Source organism: Arvicola amphibius, chromosome 5, assembly GCF_903992535.2.
Source record: "Arvicola amphibius chromosome 5, mArvAmp1.2, whole genome shotgun sequence".
Lineage (NCBI taxonomy): Eukaryota > Metazoa > Chordata > Mammalia > Rodentia > Cricetidae > Arvicola > Arvicola amphibius.
The window spans coordinates 21,496,712-21,511,519 of NC_052051.1; the positions used below are offsets into that span (position 1 = coordinate 21,496,712).

General features: G+C 51.5%; 1 pseudogene; it reads left to right on the plus strand.

Annotated features, from left to right (window-relative positions):
• The first annotated feature begins 9,739 nt into the window (after nucleotides 1-9,739).
• On the plus strand, nucleotides 9,740-12,163 carry LOC121677186 (annotated as a pseudogene).
• The last annotated feature ends 2,645 nt before the right edge of the window (nucleotides 12,164-14,808 follow it).

The following is a 14,808-nucleotide window of genomic DNA, read 5'->3' on the forward strand; positions in this document are numbered from 1 at the left end:
AGCTCGCGGCTGGAAAGCACCTCGCGACCTGACGTCAGATCCCCTCTCCTCCCACCGCGCCCGCCGCACCCTCCCCCACCGCCCCAAGGCAGAAACAAACTTTGCGCTGAGCGTGGCCAGCTACGCCCACCCCCGGGGGCGGGTCCGCGGAGCCGGGGGGCTTCGCCCCTCCCACGCGCCGGAGGGGGCGGGCCCGCGGCACCTCTTTCCTGCGCCCACCCACCTTAGGAATGCCACATGGCCCGGGCCGGGGGCGGAGCGGTGGGACCCGGACTCCAGGAGTCAGCTCGGGGGCAGGAAGTGGCCCGCTCCTCCTTTCGGAGAGCGTTTCCGGAGCGCCTACTGTGTGCTCCTCGCTGGGGGTGGGGCGCCGCTGGGTCACGAAGGGTGCGAGTCCCCGGACCTCTGTAAGTTCGTTCCCTCGTCGGGGTGCTTTTCCGTGTGGGGTTGGGGAAACTGAGGCTCGGTAGCTGCGGAGATGTAACTCCCAGCTGCTCGGGGACCTGTGGGTTTCTCAGTCCGTAGGGTTGCCGGGGGAGGCCACTTTGCCTAAAACCCCAAGCCTAGGGCCTAGCGCCGAGGGTCGGCCGGGTTCGGGTGCAGCCTGAGCCCTAGGAGCGCGGCTGAGGCGGCCAGCGAGTGGCACTGGGAGGTGTGCGCAGTTAGGCTCTGGGTGCCGACCCTTCACACACCTGCCGGTGGCTCTGGCCCAGGTGGGTCTCATGATGGAGCCCGAGCCTTTCCGTTGGTGGCTAGCGTTAGATGAAGCCGGAACGCGAGCCGAGGCTCTTCCAGCGGTCCAGGCTGGTGTCTTTTCCCTCAGGTTTTCCTTGCCTCCAAGTTCCCTGACGGTCGGTTGTCTCTTGACTCTCTACCTAAGTATGGCGGACCCTAACTCCAGCTCAGAAAGGCCTTTTATGGGTTTGTGGTCGTATAGGCCCAGAAACCTGAGACCCTTGTGCTGGTACCCACAGCGTTGGAACAGTCTTTAGTTTTTTTTTTTTTTTTTAATGCTGTTTTTATCTTACTATCATTTTACTGTTGAGCTGGGGTCCCAGGCTGGTCTCAGAATTAAGAGCCGTACAACAGATGCTTCAGCTACCTAAAGCGACAGAAGCTACAGTTGTCCCTACTGCATCCGGCAACAGCTTTGCTTTTTTCCTTTTTTTTTTTTTTTAATTGTACTCTAGTCGCAGAAACTTTGGGGGCAAAAGTTAAATTTTCCTCCCAGAAAGCCCTAAGCTTTGGTGATCGAGTGTGAAATCCTAAGGTGTTCTTGGGTTTCATGGAAGCCAGTCTGGCTGAAAACGTTATCAACCAGCAGTGCCATGCCGCTGTCCTAAAATGTCGCAGGCATTTTCCAGGACCCTCCTGTAGACCTGTGAGACAGTGAAGGAAGTGGGGAGACTTGGGTAAACAAGGTAACGCCCAATGGGCCTTGGCCACTAGGCTAGCGGTGTGGTGGAGGCAGGGACCTCTAGGGAAAGTGGAGATGAGACCTGTTTCCTAGCTGCTGAGCAAAATGTCGTGCTAAGTGTGTGCAGCAGATAAGAAAGCCATCTCTTCTCTCTGGAGCAGGAGCCACTGGTGGCCAGGGACAAGCACACAGAACTCCCCACAGTGGCAGCCTGCTAGGCCAGTATTCCCAAGTCTGCTCAGTTGGGAGATGAAGGAGTGACCTGCTACTTCCCATGGGCTGCAGCAGAACTCTGAAGACTCTCTGACCCTCTCGGAAGGGTACCTGGCTGTTGTGAGGGAGTCTGGCTCCGTGTCTGGATTTCACATAAATAAATTCCCAAGCCTAAATATACCGTGAACTTGACAGTAGCCAGGTCAATCTTGTCTGTAAATATAGAGTGAGATGTGTGCATTGCTCCCACCAGGTGGGACTCCACTGGGTTTTAATGTTTTTAAAGAGGCTTCACTGCGAAGCTAAAGCCTGCCTGAGGTGATTGTCCACAGCGCTGTTCTGGAAGATTCCGACAGCTGGGTGCTCTTCCTGGGATCTGGATGGTTATTGGCAACCAATGAAAAATGTCACAGTGTAAATCTGTGTGCTCTAAGCTGGATTTGGCTATAGTGTTATGCCTAGAAGGGCTTTGGCCAGACTTGTTGATAATTTTGACAAGAAAACTTTTTCCAACTGGTGTTTGTTTTGGTTTATGACAAAATGTCACTGTTACCCAGGCTGGCCTCAAACTCCCAAGCTCAAGGACATTCTGCTTCAGACTCCCAGACAGCATGGCTCAGCATGCCTGATGGTAAGTTACTATTATTTCCTTTCTCTTTTAATAAGATGGCTAGTCTTGCTATGCTGTCTGTCTAATCTGGAATCCTTGGGCTTAAATTCTTGCACTTCATCTTCTTGGGTGCCAGGACTCTATGTGTGCCCTGCACACCTGGCTCTCATCTAGTTGTGTCACATGCATTCTTCTCTAACACGTGAATTTGAATTTGAAACCTAGCACCATGTATACTGTGAGTGGATACATAATGTGTATGTATATGTGTGTGTTTGTGTGTGTGTGTGTGTGTGTGTGTGTGTGTGTGTGTGTGTTTGGAGGCTGAGGCAAGTGGATCTCTGAGTCTACTTAGTGAGTTCCAGGCCAGCCAAAGCTACACAGAGAGACCTTGTCTCAAAGGAGGAAAGAAAAAGAAAAAAAGGCTGCATCTAGGGTTGGGGCTGCGCTCATGCACAAAGCCAATACCCAGTATTTCCATAAAACAAAAACAACCAAAAAAGGAAGCCATCCGCTCGGTTTCCTTCACCATTCTTGAGGCAGTGTGGTAGCAGGTCAGTAATCCCAGCAGTCCAAAGGTAAAGGCTGGAGAATCGTGAGTTCAAGGTCAGTCCTAGCTCAAGAGCAGTGGTTCTCAACCTTCCTAACACTATGACCCTTTAATACAGTTCGTCATGTTGTGGTGACTGCCAGCCATAAAAGTTATTTCATGGCTACTTCATATTGTAAGTTTGTTGTTATTATGAATCGTAATGTAAATAATCTGATATGCAACCCCAAGGGAGTTGAGACCCACAGGTTGAGAGCCACTGCTATAGAGCATGAGTCCCTGTCTCAAAACATAAACAAACGGAGAAGCTGCATCCCTGGAAGGAGAGATTTTCCTGATGGTGAGCTTGGGGTCCTGACCTCTGGGAAGAGTCTGGAGTGAGGCTGGAGAGGGAAAGTGGGTGCTGGCTCATCCTGCTGTGTTCCTGCTCCATAACACAGAAGTACAGGTCAGAGAAACTGATGGGGAGAGGCTCCGCTCTCATCCTGCCCCTTTCTAGGGTAGTCACAGAGGCTCAAGTGAATGTCACAGGAATCCACTTTGATCGGAAAGAAGAAAATAACTGGCCGAGGACCACGACTGGCAATCTGACCTCATGGGAAGGAGACAGGATCAGGGCCACTTCTGGAGATTTAGGAGGAGGCTGGAGGCTGGTGTGGATGGAGGGGGGACAACAGCAGGCCTGCCTTCAGGATTGAGATTTGTGGCTCACACTGAGGTTGTCTTTATCTCATTGTGGATTTCCACTGAACTGCTTCTTAAAAGTCTGCTGTTGAAAGACCCCCACTCAATAATAGCAGCTAGCAGCAGTAACGCCATTTCGCAAGGCATGAAATTTTACCAGCGCAGAGGACAGGGAAGCTCAGTTAAAGTTCAGCTCAGAAAAACAAGGGCGGTGGGGGCCAAGCAGGATATCTGTGGTCAGACACCTGGCCATGAGCAGGGGAACAGAAACAGCTTATACCCTAGATAAACGAAGTTAACTTGCATATCTGATTTCTTGGAAACCCCCTGGAAGTACCCAGCTGTCCCTAGTTTAAACCCGAGCCTTGTTTAAATTGTCCAATCAGAACCCCGTAACTACGCTTCTCGCTTCTGTACCCGCGCTTTTGCTCCCCGACCCTATAAAAACCCACTGCTCCAGCCTAAAGGCGCGCTAGTCCTCCGAGAGACTAAGTCGCCCCAGGTACCTGTGTATCTGAATAAAGCCTCTTGCTTTTTGCATCCGAAGAGTGGTCTCGCTGTTCCTTGGGAGGGTCTTCCCAGACTGGAAGGCACCCCACTTCGGGGGTCTTTCATTTGGGGGCTCGTCCGGGATTAGGAGACCCCTGCCCAGGGACCACCGACTCACCACCGGGAGGTAAGCTGGCCAGCGATCGCTTTATGTGACTGTCTGTATTGTGTTTTTATGTTTGCGCCTGCGCCAGTGTCTGCACTAGTTAGCTGACTAGATCTGTATTTGGCGGACCCGTGGAGGAACTGACGAGTTCGTACTCCCGACCGCAGCCCTGGGGAGACGTCCCGAGGGCGTCTGGGGTCCGATTCGAGACCCGTCCGTATTCAGTGAACCCCACCCGGATTGGGCTGTTTGGAGCTCCTCCGCAGTCAGAAGGGCACGTGGTTCTTCTGGGAGTAGGGAGATCCGGACTCTCGCTATCTCCAACTCAGACTTTGCTCTCGGTTCTACGCCGAAGCCGCGCTGCGCGATTTTGTTGTTTTGTTATTGGTTTTCTGTTCTTTTGTTTGGTTTTGTCTGTGTCCGTGTTTGAAAATATGGGACAGTCCTTAATTACCCCTTTGAGTCTAACTTTACAGCACTGGAGGGACGTCCAGGACATTGCGAACAACCAGTCCGTGGAAGTCCGAAAAAGGCGTTGGGTAACTTTCTGTTCGTCTGAATGGCCCACGTTTAACGTGGGCTGGCCGCGGGATGGTACATTCGACCTTACTATTATCTCACAGGTCAAAGCCAAAGTGATGGACCCCGGCCCTCATGGGCACCCAGACCAAGTTGCCTACATCGTGACTTGGGAGGCAATGGCATATGATCCACCACCATGGGTTAAGCCTTTTGTCCCTCCCAAACCCCCACTTCCTCCGTCTGCTCCCTCCTTACCCCCTCCACTCCTCCCCACTCCAACAGGACCCCCATCCCGCTCATCTCTATATCCGACTCTTACTGACCCCTCAAAAATCAAACCTCCTCCTCCGCAGGTTCTGCCCGCGGGGGATGACCTATTGGTAGACCTCCTCACGGAGGACCCCCCCCCACCGAGAACAGGCCCTCCCGCCTCAGGTGGCCGACTCGACCAATGAAAACGAGGGGCCTGCCGCGCCATCTCCCGCTGCCCCGTCCCCCATGGCAGCCCGCTTAAGGGGACGGCGAGACCAGCAGCTGGCCGCGGATTCTACTTCCTCTCAGGCATTCCCTCTCCGGACCGGAGGAAATGGCCAACTACAATACTGGCCGTTCTCCTCCTCCGACCTATATAACTGGAAAAATAACAATCCCTCTTTTTCTGAAGACCCAGTTAGGCTGACTGCTCTAATTGAGTCGGTCCTGATTACTCATCAGCCCACCTGGGATGATTGCCAACAATTACTGCAGACTTTGCTGACTTCGGAGGAGAAGCAGCGAGTCCTCCTGGAGGCTCGAAAGGCGGTTCGGGGAACAGACGGACGTCCCACCCAGCTGCCTAATGAAATAGATGCCGCTTTTCCCCTCGAACGTCCCAACTGGGACTTCACCACCCAGGAAGGTAGGAATCACCTAATTCTCTATCGCCAGTTGCTCATAGCGGGTCTCCATGGGGCAGGCCGACGCCCCACCAACCTGGCTAAAGTTAAACAGGTATTGCAGGGACCAGGAGAAACTCCCTCAGCATTCTTAGAGCGACTCAAAGAAGCCTATCGTAGATACACCCCTTATGACCCAGAAGATCCAGGGCAAGAAACTAGCGTAGCTATGTCTTTCATTTGGCAATCTGCTCCGGATATCAAACGCAGACTCGAGCGCCTAGAAAACTTAAGGGAGAGTTCGCTCAGGGACCTACTAAAGGAGGCAGAAAGAATTTACAATAAGAGAGAGACTCCAGAAGAAAGGGAGGACCGTCTTAGAAAGGAGGCAGAGGAAAGAGAGGACCGTCGCAGAAAAGAAGCTGAGGAAAAGGAAAAAGAAAGGGACCGTAAGAGACATAAAGAGATGAGCAAACTCTTGGCCACCGTAGTTTCCAGTCAAAGACAGGGTAGGCAGGAGGGAGACCGGAGGGGGCCCCAGGTGGAGAAGGACCAATGCGCGTACTGTAAGGAAAAAGGACACTGGGTTAAAGACTGCCTCAAAAGACCGAAGGGGCCCCGAAAGCCACGACCCCAGGCCTCCCTCCTAACCTTGGAAGACTAGGGGGGTCAGGGTCAGGAGCCCCCCCCTGAGCCCAGGATAACTCTTGACGTCGGGGGGGCAGCCAGTCACCTTCCTGGTGGACACTGGGGCTCAACACTCTGTGTTGACCCAAAACCCCGGACCCTTGAGCGATAAATCCGCTTGGGTCCAGGGGGCTACCGGGGGAAGAAGATATCGATGGACAACCGACCGCAAGGTACATCTGGCTACCGGTAAGGTGACTCATTCTTTTCTCCATGTCCCGGATTGCCCATACCCATTACTGGGAAGAGACCTGCTGACCAAATTAAAGGCCCAGATATACTTTGAGAATTCGGGGGTGCGAATTGTGGGGCCACAAGGACAGCCCTTGCATGTGTTAACCCTAAATTTGGAAGATGAATATCGGCTCCATGAGCCACCTAGAGACCCCGAAACCGCACTAGAGACTTTTTGGCTGTCTAAATTTCCCCAAGCATGGGCAGAGACTGGGGGTATGGGATTGGCCACTCAACAAGCCCCCTTGATTATATCGCTAAAAGCGACTGCTACCCCTGTCTCAATCAAACAATATCCCATGTCGCTTGAAGCTAAGATGGGAATCAGACCCCACATACGGAGACTCCTGGACCAAGGGATACTAACACCCTGTCAGTCCCCCTGGAATACTCCCCTATTACCTGTCAAAAAGCCGGGAACTGGGGACTATCGGCCAGTCCAGGACCTCAGAGAAGTTAACAAACGGGTAGAAGACATACATCCCACCGTGCCTAACCCCTACAATTTGTTAAGTGGGCTCTCCCCGTCTTATAATTGGTACTCAGTATTGGACTTAAAAGATGCATTCTTTTGCCTGAGACTTCACCCAGAAAGCCAACCTATATTCGCCTTCGAATGGAAGGACCCAGAATTGGGGATTTCAGGACAACTGACCTGGACCAGGCTCCCACAAGGGTTCAAAAACAGCCCCACCCTGTTCGATGAGGCGCTACATAGGGATCTGGCCGATTTCAGGATTCAGCATCCTACCCTGATATTGCTCCAATATGTGGACGACCTCCTACTGGCGGCTACCTCAGAACAGGAATGTAAGAAAGGCACAAAGGCCTTACTGCTGACCCTAGGGAACCTGGGCTATAGAGCCTCCGCCAAAAAGGCTCAAATTTGCCAAAAGCAGGTCACTTATCTGGGGTACCAAATCAAAGAAGGGCAAAGATGGCTGACTGAGGCCAGAAAAGCGACAGTTATGAACATGCCTGTACCTGGGACCCCTCGGCAGCTGAGGGAGTTCCTGGGGACAGCAGGGTTCTGTCGCCTATGGATTCCAGGATTTGCTGAAATAGCAGCCCCTTTATACCCACTCACCAAATCAGGGACTCTGTTCAGGTGGGGCGAGGACCAACAAAAGGCATATCAGGAAATAAAGCGGGCCTTACTCACCGCTCCCGCATTAGGACTCCCAGACCTAACTAAGCCATTTGAACTGTTTGTGGACGAAAAACAGGGTTACGCAAAAGGGGTCCTAACTCAAAAACTGGGTCCTTGGAGACGTCCTGTAGCTTATCTCTCGAAGAAGCTCGACCCAGTGGCTTCAGGATGGCCGCCCTGCCTGCGAATGGTAGCGGCGATTGCAGTCCTTACCAAGGACGCGGGTAAACTAACTCTGGGCCAGCCATTGACCATCCTGGCACCTCATGCGGTGGAAGCCTTGGTTAAGCAGCCTCCGGACCGTTGGCTCTCTAATGCCCGCATGACCCATTACCAAGCCATGCTCCTGGATACGGACCGAGTGCACTTCGGACCTGTGGTAACCCTAAACCCTGCAACCCTGCTCCCTTTGCCGGAGGGAGGGGCGGAACACAATTGCCTCGAGATCCTTGCGGAAATGCACGGGACCAGACCGGACCTGACGGATCAACCCCTCCAGAACGCTGATTTTACCTGGTATACAGACGGGAGCAGCTTTCTAAAAGATGGTCAACGAAGAGCCGGGGCTGCAGTGACCACCGAAACCGAGGTAATCTGGACAGAAGCCCTTCCAGCCGGAACCTCTGCCCAGCGGGCTGAACTCGTTGCGCTCACCCAGGCTCTCAAGCTGGCAGAAGGTAAGAAGCTTAATGTCTATACTGATAGCCGGTACGCCTTTGCCACTGCCCACATCCACGGGGAGATTTATCGGAGGCGGGGACTGCTAACATCCGAGGGCAAGGAAATTAAAAACAAAAACGAGATCTTGGCCTTACTAAAAGCCCTGTTTTTACCCCAAAAACTAAGTATAATCCATTGCCCAGGACACCGAAAAGGGGACAGCCCCAAGGCCCGAGGCAACCGAATGGCTGACGGGGCCGCACGAGAGGCCGCTATAGGCATGACGCCAGGCGCCTCACAAGTCCTCACGATTGCCCCAGAAGATACCAACGCCCCTCCTTTACATTGTCCCTTCCACTATACCAGAGAGGACACGGAGATACTAAAAAGAATGGGGGCTTCTCATGATTCGGCCAGAGGGCATTGGGTCTTCCAAGGCAGATCCGTGGTGCCCACAAAACAGACTTTCGAACTGATAGATTATTTACACAAGCTGACTCACCTTAGTCCTCGGAAAATGAAAACTCTCCTAGACAGAGAAGAAAGCTTCCATTATTTGCTAGGCAGAGACAAAATCCTACAACAAGTAGCTGATGCCTGCAGGGCATGCGCTCAGGTCAATGCTGGAAAATCCAAATTCGGGACAGGAATCCGGGTACGAGGACACCGACCAGGTACCCATTGGGAAATTGATTTCACTGAAATTAAGCCTGGACAATATGGATACAAATATCTGTTGGTATTTGTTGACACCTTCTCCGGATGGGTAGAAGCCTACCCGACCAAACATGAAACAGCCAAGATAGTGACCAAGAAGCTGTTGGAAGAGATTTTCCCCAGGTACGGCATGCCCCAGGTACTGGGAACCGACAATGGGCCCGCCTTTGTCTCCCAGGTAAGTCAGTTGGTGGCCAAGCTCTTGGGGATTGATTGGAAATTACATTGTGCTTACCGACCCCAAAGTTCAGGACAGGTAGAGAGGATGAATAGAACAATCAAGGAGACTCTAACTAAATTAACGCTTGCAACTGGCACTAGAGATTGGGTACTCCTACTACCCCTAGCCCTTTATCGTGCCCGCAACACTCCAGGACCTCATGGACTTACTCCCTTTGAGATATTATATGGGGCGCCCCCGCCCCTCATTAATTTTTTTGACCCCGATATTTCAGACTTTGCTAACAGTCCCTCTTTGCAAGCTCACTTACAGGCACTCCAGGCCGTGCAGAGGGAAGTCTGGAAGCCACTTGCTGCCGCTTACAAAGACCAGCTGGACAGACCAGTGATACCCCACAACTACCAAATTGGTGACGCGGTTTGGGTCCGCAGACATCGGACTAAGAATTTGGAACCCCGTTGGAAGGGACCCTACACTGTGCTGCTGACTACTCCGACTGCTCTCAAGGTCGACGGCATTGCGGCCTGGGTCCACGCCTCCCACGTAAAAGCGGCCCGACTGGACGAGAAAACATCAGAATCATCATGGAAGGTTCAACGTTCTCAAAACCCTCTAAAGATAAGACTTACTCGGGAGCCCCCCTAATCATTTTATGGGCCCTGATAGGACTGGGAAAGGGGGGGGGAAGCCAAGAGCCCTCATACGGTTTATAATATAACTTGGAGAGTCACTAACCTTATGACAGGACAGGTTGCCAATTCCACCTCCATGCTGGGAACCACGAAAGATGTCTTTCCAACCCTATACTTTGACCTCTGTGACCTAGTGGGGGATTCATGGAATCCATCAGACCAGGAGCCATTCTCCGGGTATGGCTGCCACCACCCTGGGGGACGGCATGGAACAAGAGCCAGGGATTTCTATGTGTGCCCAGGTCAAAACTTTAGAAAAGAATGCGGGGGGCCCGCAGATGGGTACTGTGCCCAATGGGGCTGCGAAACCACCGGAGACGCCTACTGGAAGCCATCCTCTTCCTGGGACCTAATCACCCTTAAGCGAGGAACCACCCCTGGTTACACGGGTGCAGGACCTTGGGTATGCAGCAAGGACTGGTGTGGCCCCTGTTATGACTCCTTGACTAAAAATGTTACGGGGGCCACCTTGGGAGGCAGATGCAATCCTCTGATCCTCGACTTTACCGCCCAAGGCAAAACAGCAGTCTGGGATGGTCCCAAGTCCTGGGGACTGCGTCTCTATCGCACAGGATATGACCCTGTCACTATGTTCTCCTTAACGAGGCAAATAGCTTCTGTCTCATCAACAGTAGCTGTCGGGCCAAACGCGGTCTTGTCAGAACAGAAGCCCCCTTCTCAGCCAGCACCCCCTCCCAGACCCAGACCAGTTCCCGCCCAAAATCTCTCCACCACCTTGGCCCCATCTTCGCACAATAATACTCCAACTCCTCTGCAGGGTACAGGGGACAGACTCCTCAATCTAATCCAGGGGGCATACTCGACCCTCAACTATACCAGTCCAAACTTGACCGAGGAATGCTGGCTATGTCTGGTTTCGAGGCCCCCATACTATGAGGGAGTAGCTATAATTGGCAATTATACCAACCAAACTGAGGCCACGGCCTATTGTGCATCCCCCTCCCAACATAAACTTACCCTGTCAGAGGTATCGGGACGAGGGACCTGTGTGGGAGGAGTCCCTAAAACCCACGAGTCACTGTGCAACAGTATCCATCCACTTCAGACTTCCTCCACTGGATATCTGGTGGCACCCAATGGAACCTACTGGGCATGCAGTACGGGTCTCACTCCCTGTGTTTCCCTTACGGTCCTTAACACAACCTCTGACTATTGCGTGTTAATAGAGCTGTGGCCCAGAGTAACCTATCATACCTCTTCATATATTTATGAACAATTTGAAGAGAAGCCACGAATTAGACGAGAACCAGTGTCCCTCACACTGGCCCTTATGCTGGGAGGACTGACAGTAGGGGGAATAGCTGCGGGAGTGGGAACAGGGACCGCTGCGCTAGTTGAGACCCAACAGTTCCGACAATTACAAGCAGTCATGCACACAGATATCAAGGCCTTGGAAGAATCAGTCAGTGCCTTAGAAAAGTCCTTGACTTCCTTATCCGAAGTGGTCCTGCAGAACAGACGGGGGTTGGATGTTCTATTCCTACAGCAAGGGGGGCTTTGCGCAGCCCTAAAAGAGGAATGTTGCTTCTATGCTGATCACACAGGTGTAGTCAGGGACAATATGGCAAAACTCAGGGAACGACTCAAGCAGAGACAGCAGTTATTTGAGTCACAACAAGGTTGGTTCGAGGGTTGGTTCAACAGATCTCCATGGTTTACCACCCTAATCTCCTCCATAATGGGCCCCCTCATAATCATACTGTTAATCTTGCTGTTCGGGCCTTGTATCCTCAACCGTCTGGTTCAGTTCATGAAAGACAGGCTGTCAGTTATACAGGCCTTGGTCTTGACCCAACAATACCACCAACTTAAACAGTTTGACCCTGAAGGTGTAGAAAACCAAGTCAGCTGAATAAAGGATTTTATTCAGTTTAAAGAAAAAGGGGGGAATGAAAGACCCCCACTCAATAATAGCAGCTAGCAGCAGTAACGCCATTTCGCAAGGCATGAAATTTTACCAGCGCAGAGGACAGGGAAGCTCAGTTAAAGTTCAGCTCAGAAAAACAAGGGCGGTGGGGGCCAAGCAGGATATCTGTGGTCAGACACCTGGCCATGAGCAGGGGAACAGAAACAGCTTATACCCTAGATAAACGAAGTTAACTTGCATATCTGATTTCTTGGAAACCCCCTGGAAGTACCCAGCTGTCCCTAGTTTAAACCCGAGCCTTGTTTAAATTGTCCAATCAGAACCCTGTAACTACGCTTCTCGCTTCTGTACCCGCGCTTTTGCTCCCCGACCCTATAAAAACCCACTGCTCCAGCCTAAAGGCGCGCTAGTCCTCCGAGAGACTAAGTCGCCCCAGGTACCTGTGTATCTGAATAAAGCCTCTTGCTTTTTGCATCCGAAGAGTGGTCTCGCTGTTCCTTGGGAGGGTCTTCCCAGACTGGAAGGCACCCCACTTCGGGGGTCTTTCACTGTCCTGTTGGTCAGTCGCATGCAGTTTAGCTTTCACTTGGCTGTTGGGTCTTCACTTCAATTATCCTAATTTCCCTACGTCTACCCCTGGTGCCAGGGGTGAAATCCAGATCCTGCATGCAAGCAAATCTTCTCCCATCAAGCCACATGCAAGCCCCTATTTAATTAAGCATTTTTTTTTGCATGTATTTAGTATGTGTGGGTGCATGTGGGGGTCAGAAGATGATTCACCGGGCTCTGGAGACTGAACTCAAGTTGCCGGGCTCAGTGTGAAAGCCCTTTACCCGTCAACTATTGTGTTGGGCCCCTATTTAATTTTTCTTTCTTCCATTTATTGATTGATTGATTGATTGATGATTGACAGGATTTCACCTATATAGTTCTGGCTGGACCTGGAACTTGGTATTTAGACTAACTGGCTTCTAATGCACAGAAATCCATCTGCTTCTGCCTTTCCCAAGTGCTGGGATTAAAGTTACGAGCCACTACGCCTAGCCCCCATTTAATTTTTGAGTGACTATGTTGAGCCATTGATTGGGCTACCCCAAGAACTGTGGTGAGCCAACGATATTATAGCTGTTAAAGCCTTCGTGGGTGGCCTGTGCTCACAGGAGAGCAGGTGTGGTTATCATGGTGTTGCAGATTTACCTCTGATGGTGAGCGTCTTTCTGTAACCTCCAGGTTGTTCATCTGTTATAAAATTTCCAGGCACTTAGGATGCAGAAGCCAGTACTACATACAGGGTATGCTTTACCCTGTCTCCAAAAATAAGCAGAGAGTTGATAAGAGACCTCTGTTGAGAGGTCTCATCGGGTAAAGGCACTTGCTTCCTAGGCTGGTGACACACATGATACAAGGGAAGGACTGGTTCCTGCACATTGTCCTCTTACCTGCATATGCTTGCGCTTGCAAGCACGCTCTCTCTCTCTCTCTCTCTTTCTCTCTCTCTCTCTCTCTCTCACACACACACACACACACACGTAATGAAAAAAGAGGTCTCTGCATGGTAAGCCTAGAGGTTGATTCCTTCCCTGGCATTTTGCTATCTAAGGATTTTTGAAAGTGTGTCTGTGTGGGTACACAAATGCGCGTTGACCCACAGTTTAGACAACATTTGGGGTTTTTTAAACTGGTTTAGCAGGCAAGGAATATTACTAAAAGTGTGTCTGGAAAGGCTTAAGAGTCAGCCATGCCTCCACCTACCTAGACTTTGTAAAAGGATTTCAGTTTTTTTTTTTGTTTGTTTGTTTGTTTTGTGCAGGTAGTGCCCCAAAGGCATATTTCACTAGGCCTTCCAAGGGAGCGTTGCAGGGGTGTGGTCAGACCTGGGGCCGGCTGTGTGCTGCACCCTCTTCACTTGCTGCCCTCTGGCCACCAGAAGCAGATTAAGGACTGCAGTGGAGTCGGGCGCTTGTAATTTAGGGGTAAACAGTTTTCCTGGGCAAGGCATAGCTCTGGTAGTGAGCATTGAAGGGGACTTAGGGGCTGTTGAGGTGGCTTAGAGATCAGAGGTGTCTGCGGCTACCAAGTCTGATGATCTGTGTTTGGTCCCTGGACGCCCGCATGGTGGAAACAAACAACTGATTCTGGCAAGTTGTCCTCTGTCCTCTATACTTGCCACTCCCCTCACAGCAGGGAGTGCACACCTTCCCAGCAAATAAATAAATGTTAAAAAATAGTTTAGAGCCGGGCGGTGGTGGCACACGCCTTTAATCCCAGCACTCGGGAGGCAGAGGCAGGCGGATTCCTGAGTTCGAGGCCAGCCTGGTCTACAAGAGCTAGTTCCAGGACAGGCTCTAGAAACTACAGGGAAACCCTGTCTCGAAAAACCAAAAAAAAAAAAAAAAAATAGTTTAGAGGGTTTAGTGAGGGCTGGAGCCATGGCTCAGCGGTTAAGAGCAGTGACTGCTATTCTGGAGGACCTGGGTTCAACTCCTTGTACCCACACAGCACTTCAGGGAATCCGACACTCTTCTGGCCTCCGAGGGCACTGCATGCACATGGTGCATGGATATGCATGCACATAAAACAACTATGCACACAAAATAATAAACCTTAAAGGAATTTAGAGAAAGCTGTTTTGAGACATGGTCTCACTATAGAGCTCTGGCTGTCTGGAATACAGTGTGTAGAGAAGGTTGGCCTCCAACTCAGAGATCCCCCTGCCTCTGCCTTCCTGAGTGCTGAGGTTAAAGGCCTGGGCCAAGTTTATGGTTTATGGTGGAAGTTTCCTCCCAGGTCCCCTCCCCTGAAAGTTGCCTCAGTACAGACTCCACCTCCGAGAAAGCCCGCCAAACAATGACTCCTCCCTAGGGAGGATCAAGAAAGCCCGCCAAACAATGATCCCTCCCCAGGGAGGGTCAAGACCACTCCCTCAGGGTATTTAAGCTGCCCCCCAGAGAACAAACACGTGGTATTCCGGTCTTCCATTCTCTTCTCTCTGAGGACCTCAAAGGTACCCGGGAGCGCTGGTATTTATTAAACCTGGGCTATTTCTAATTTGGTTTGATTCGGTATGATTTTA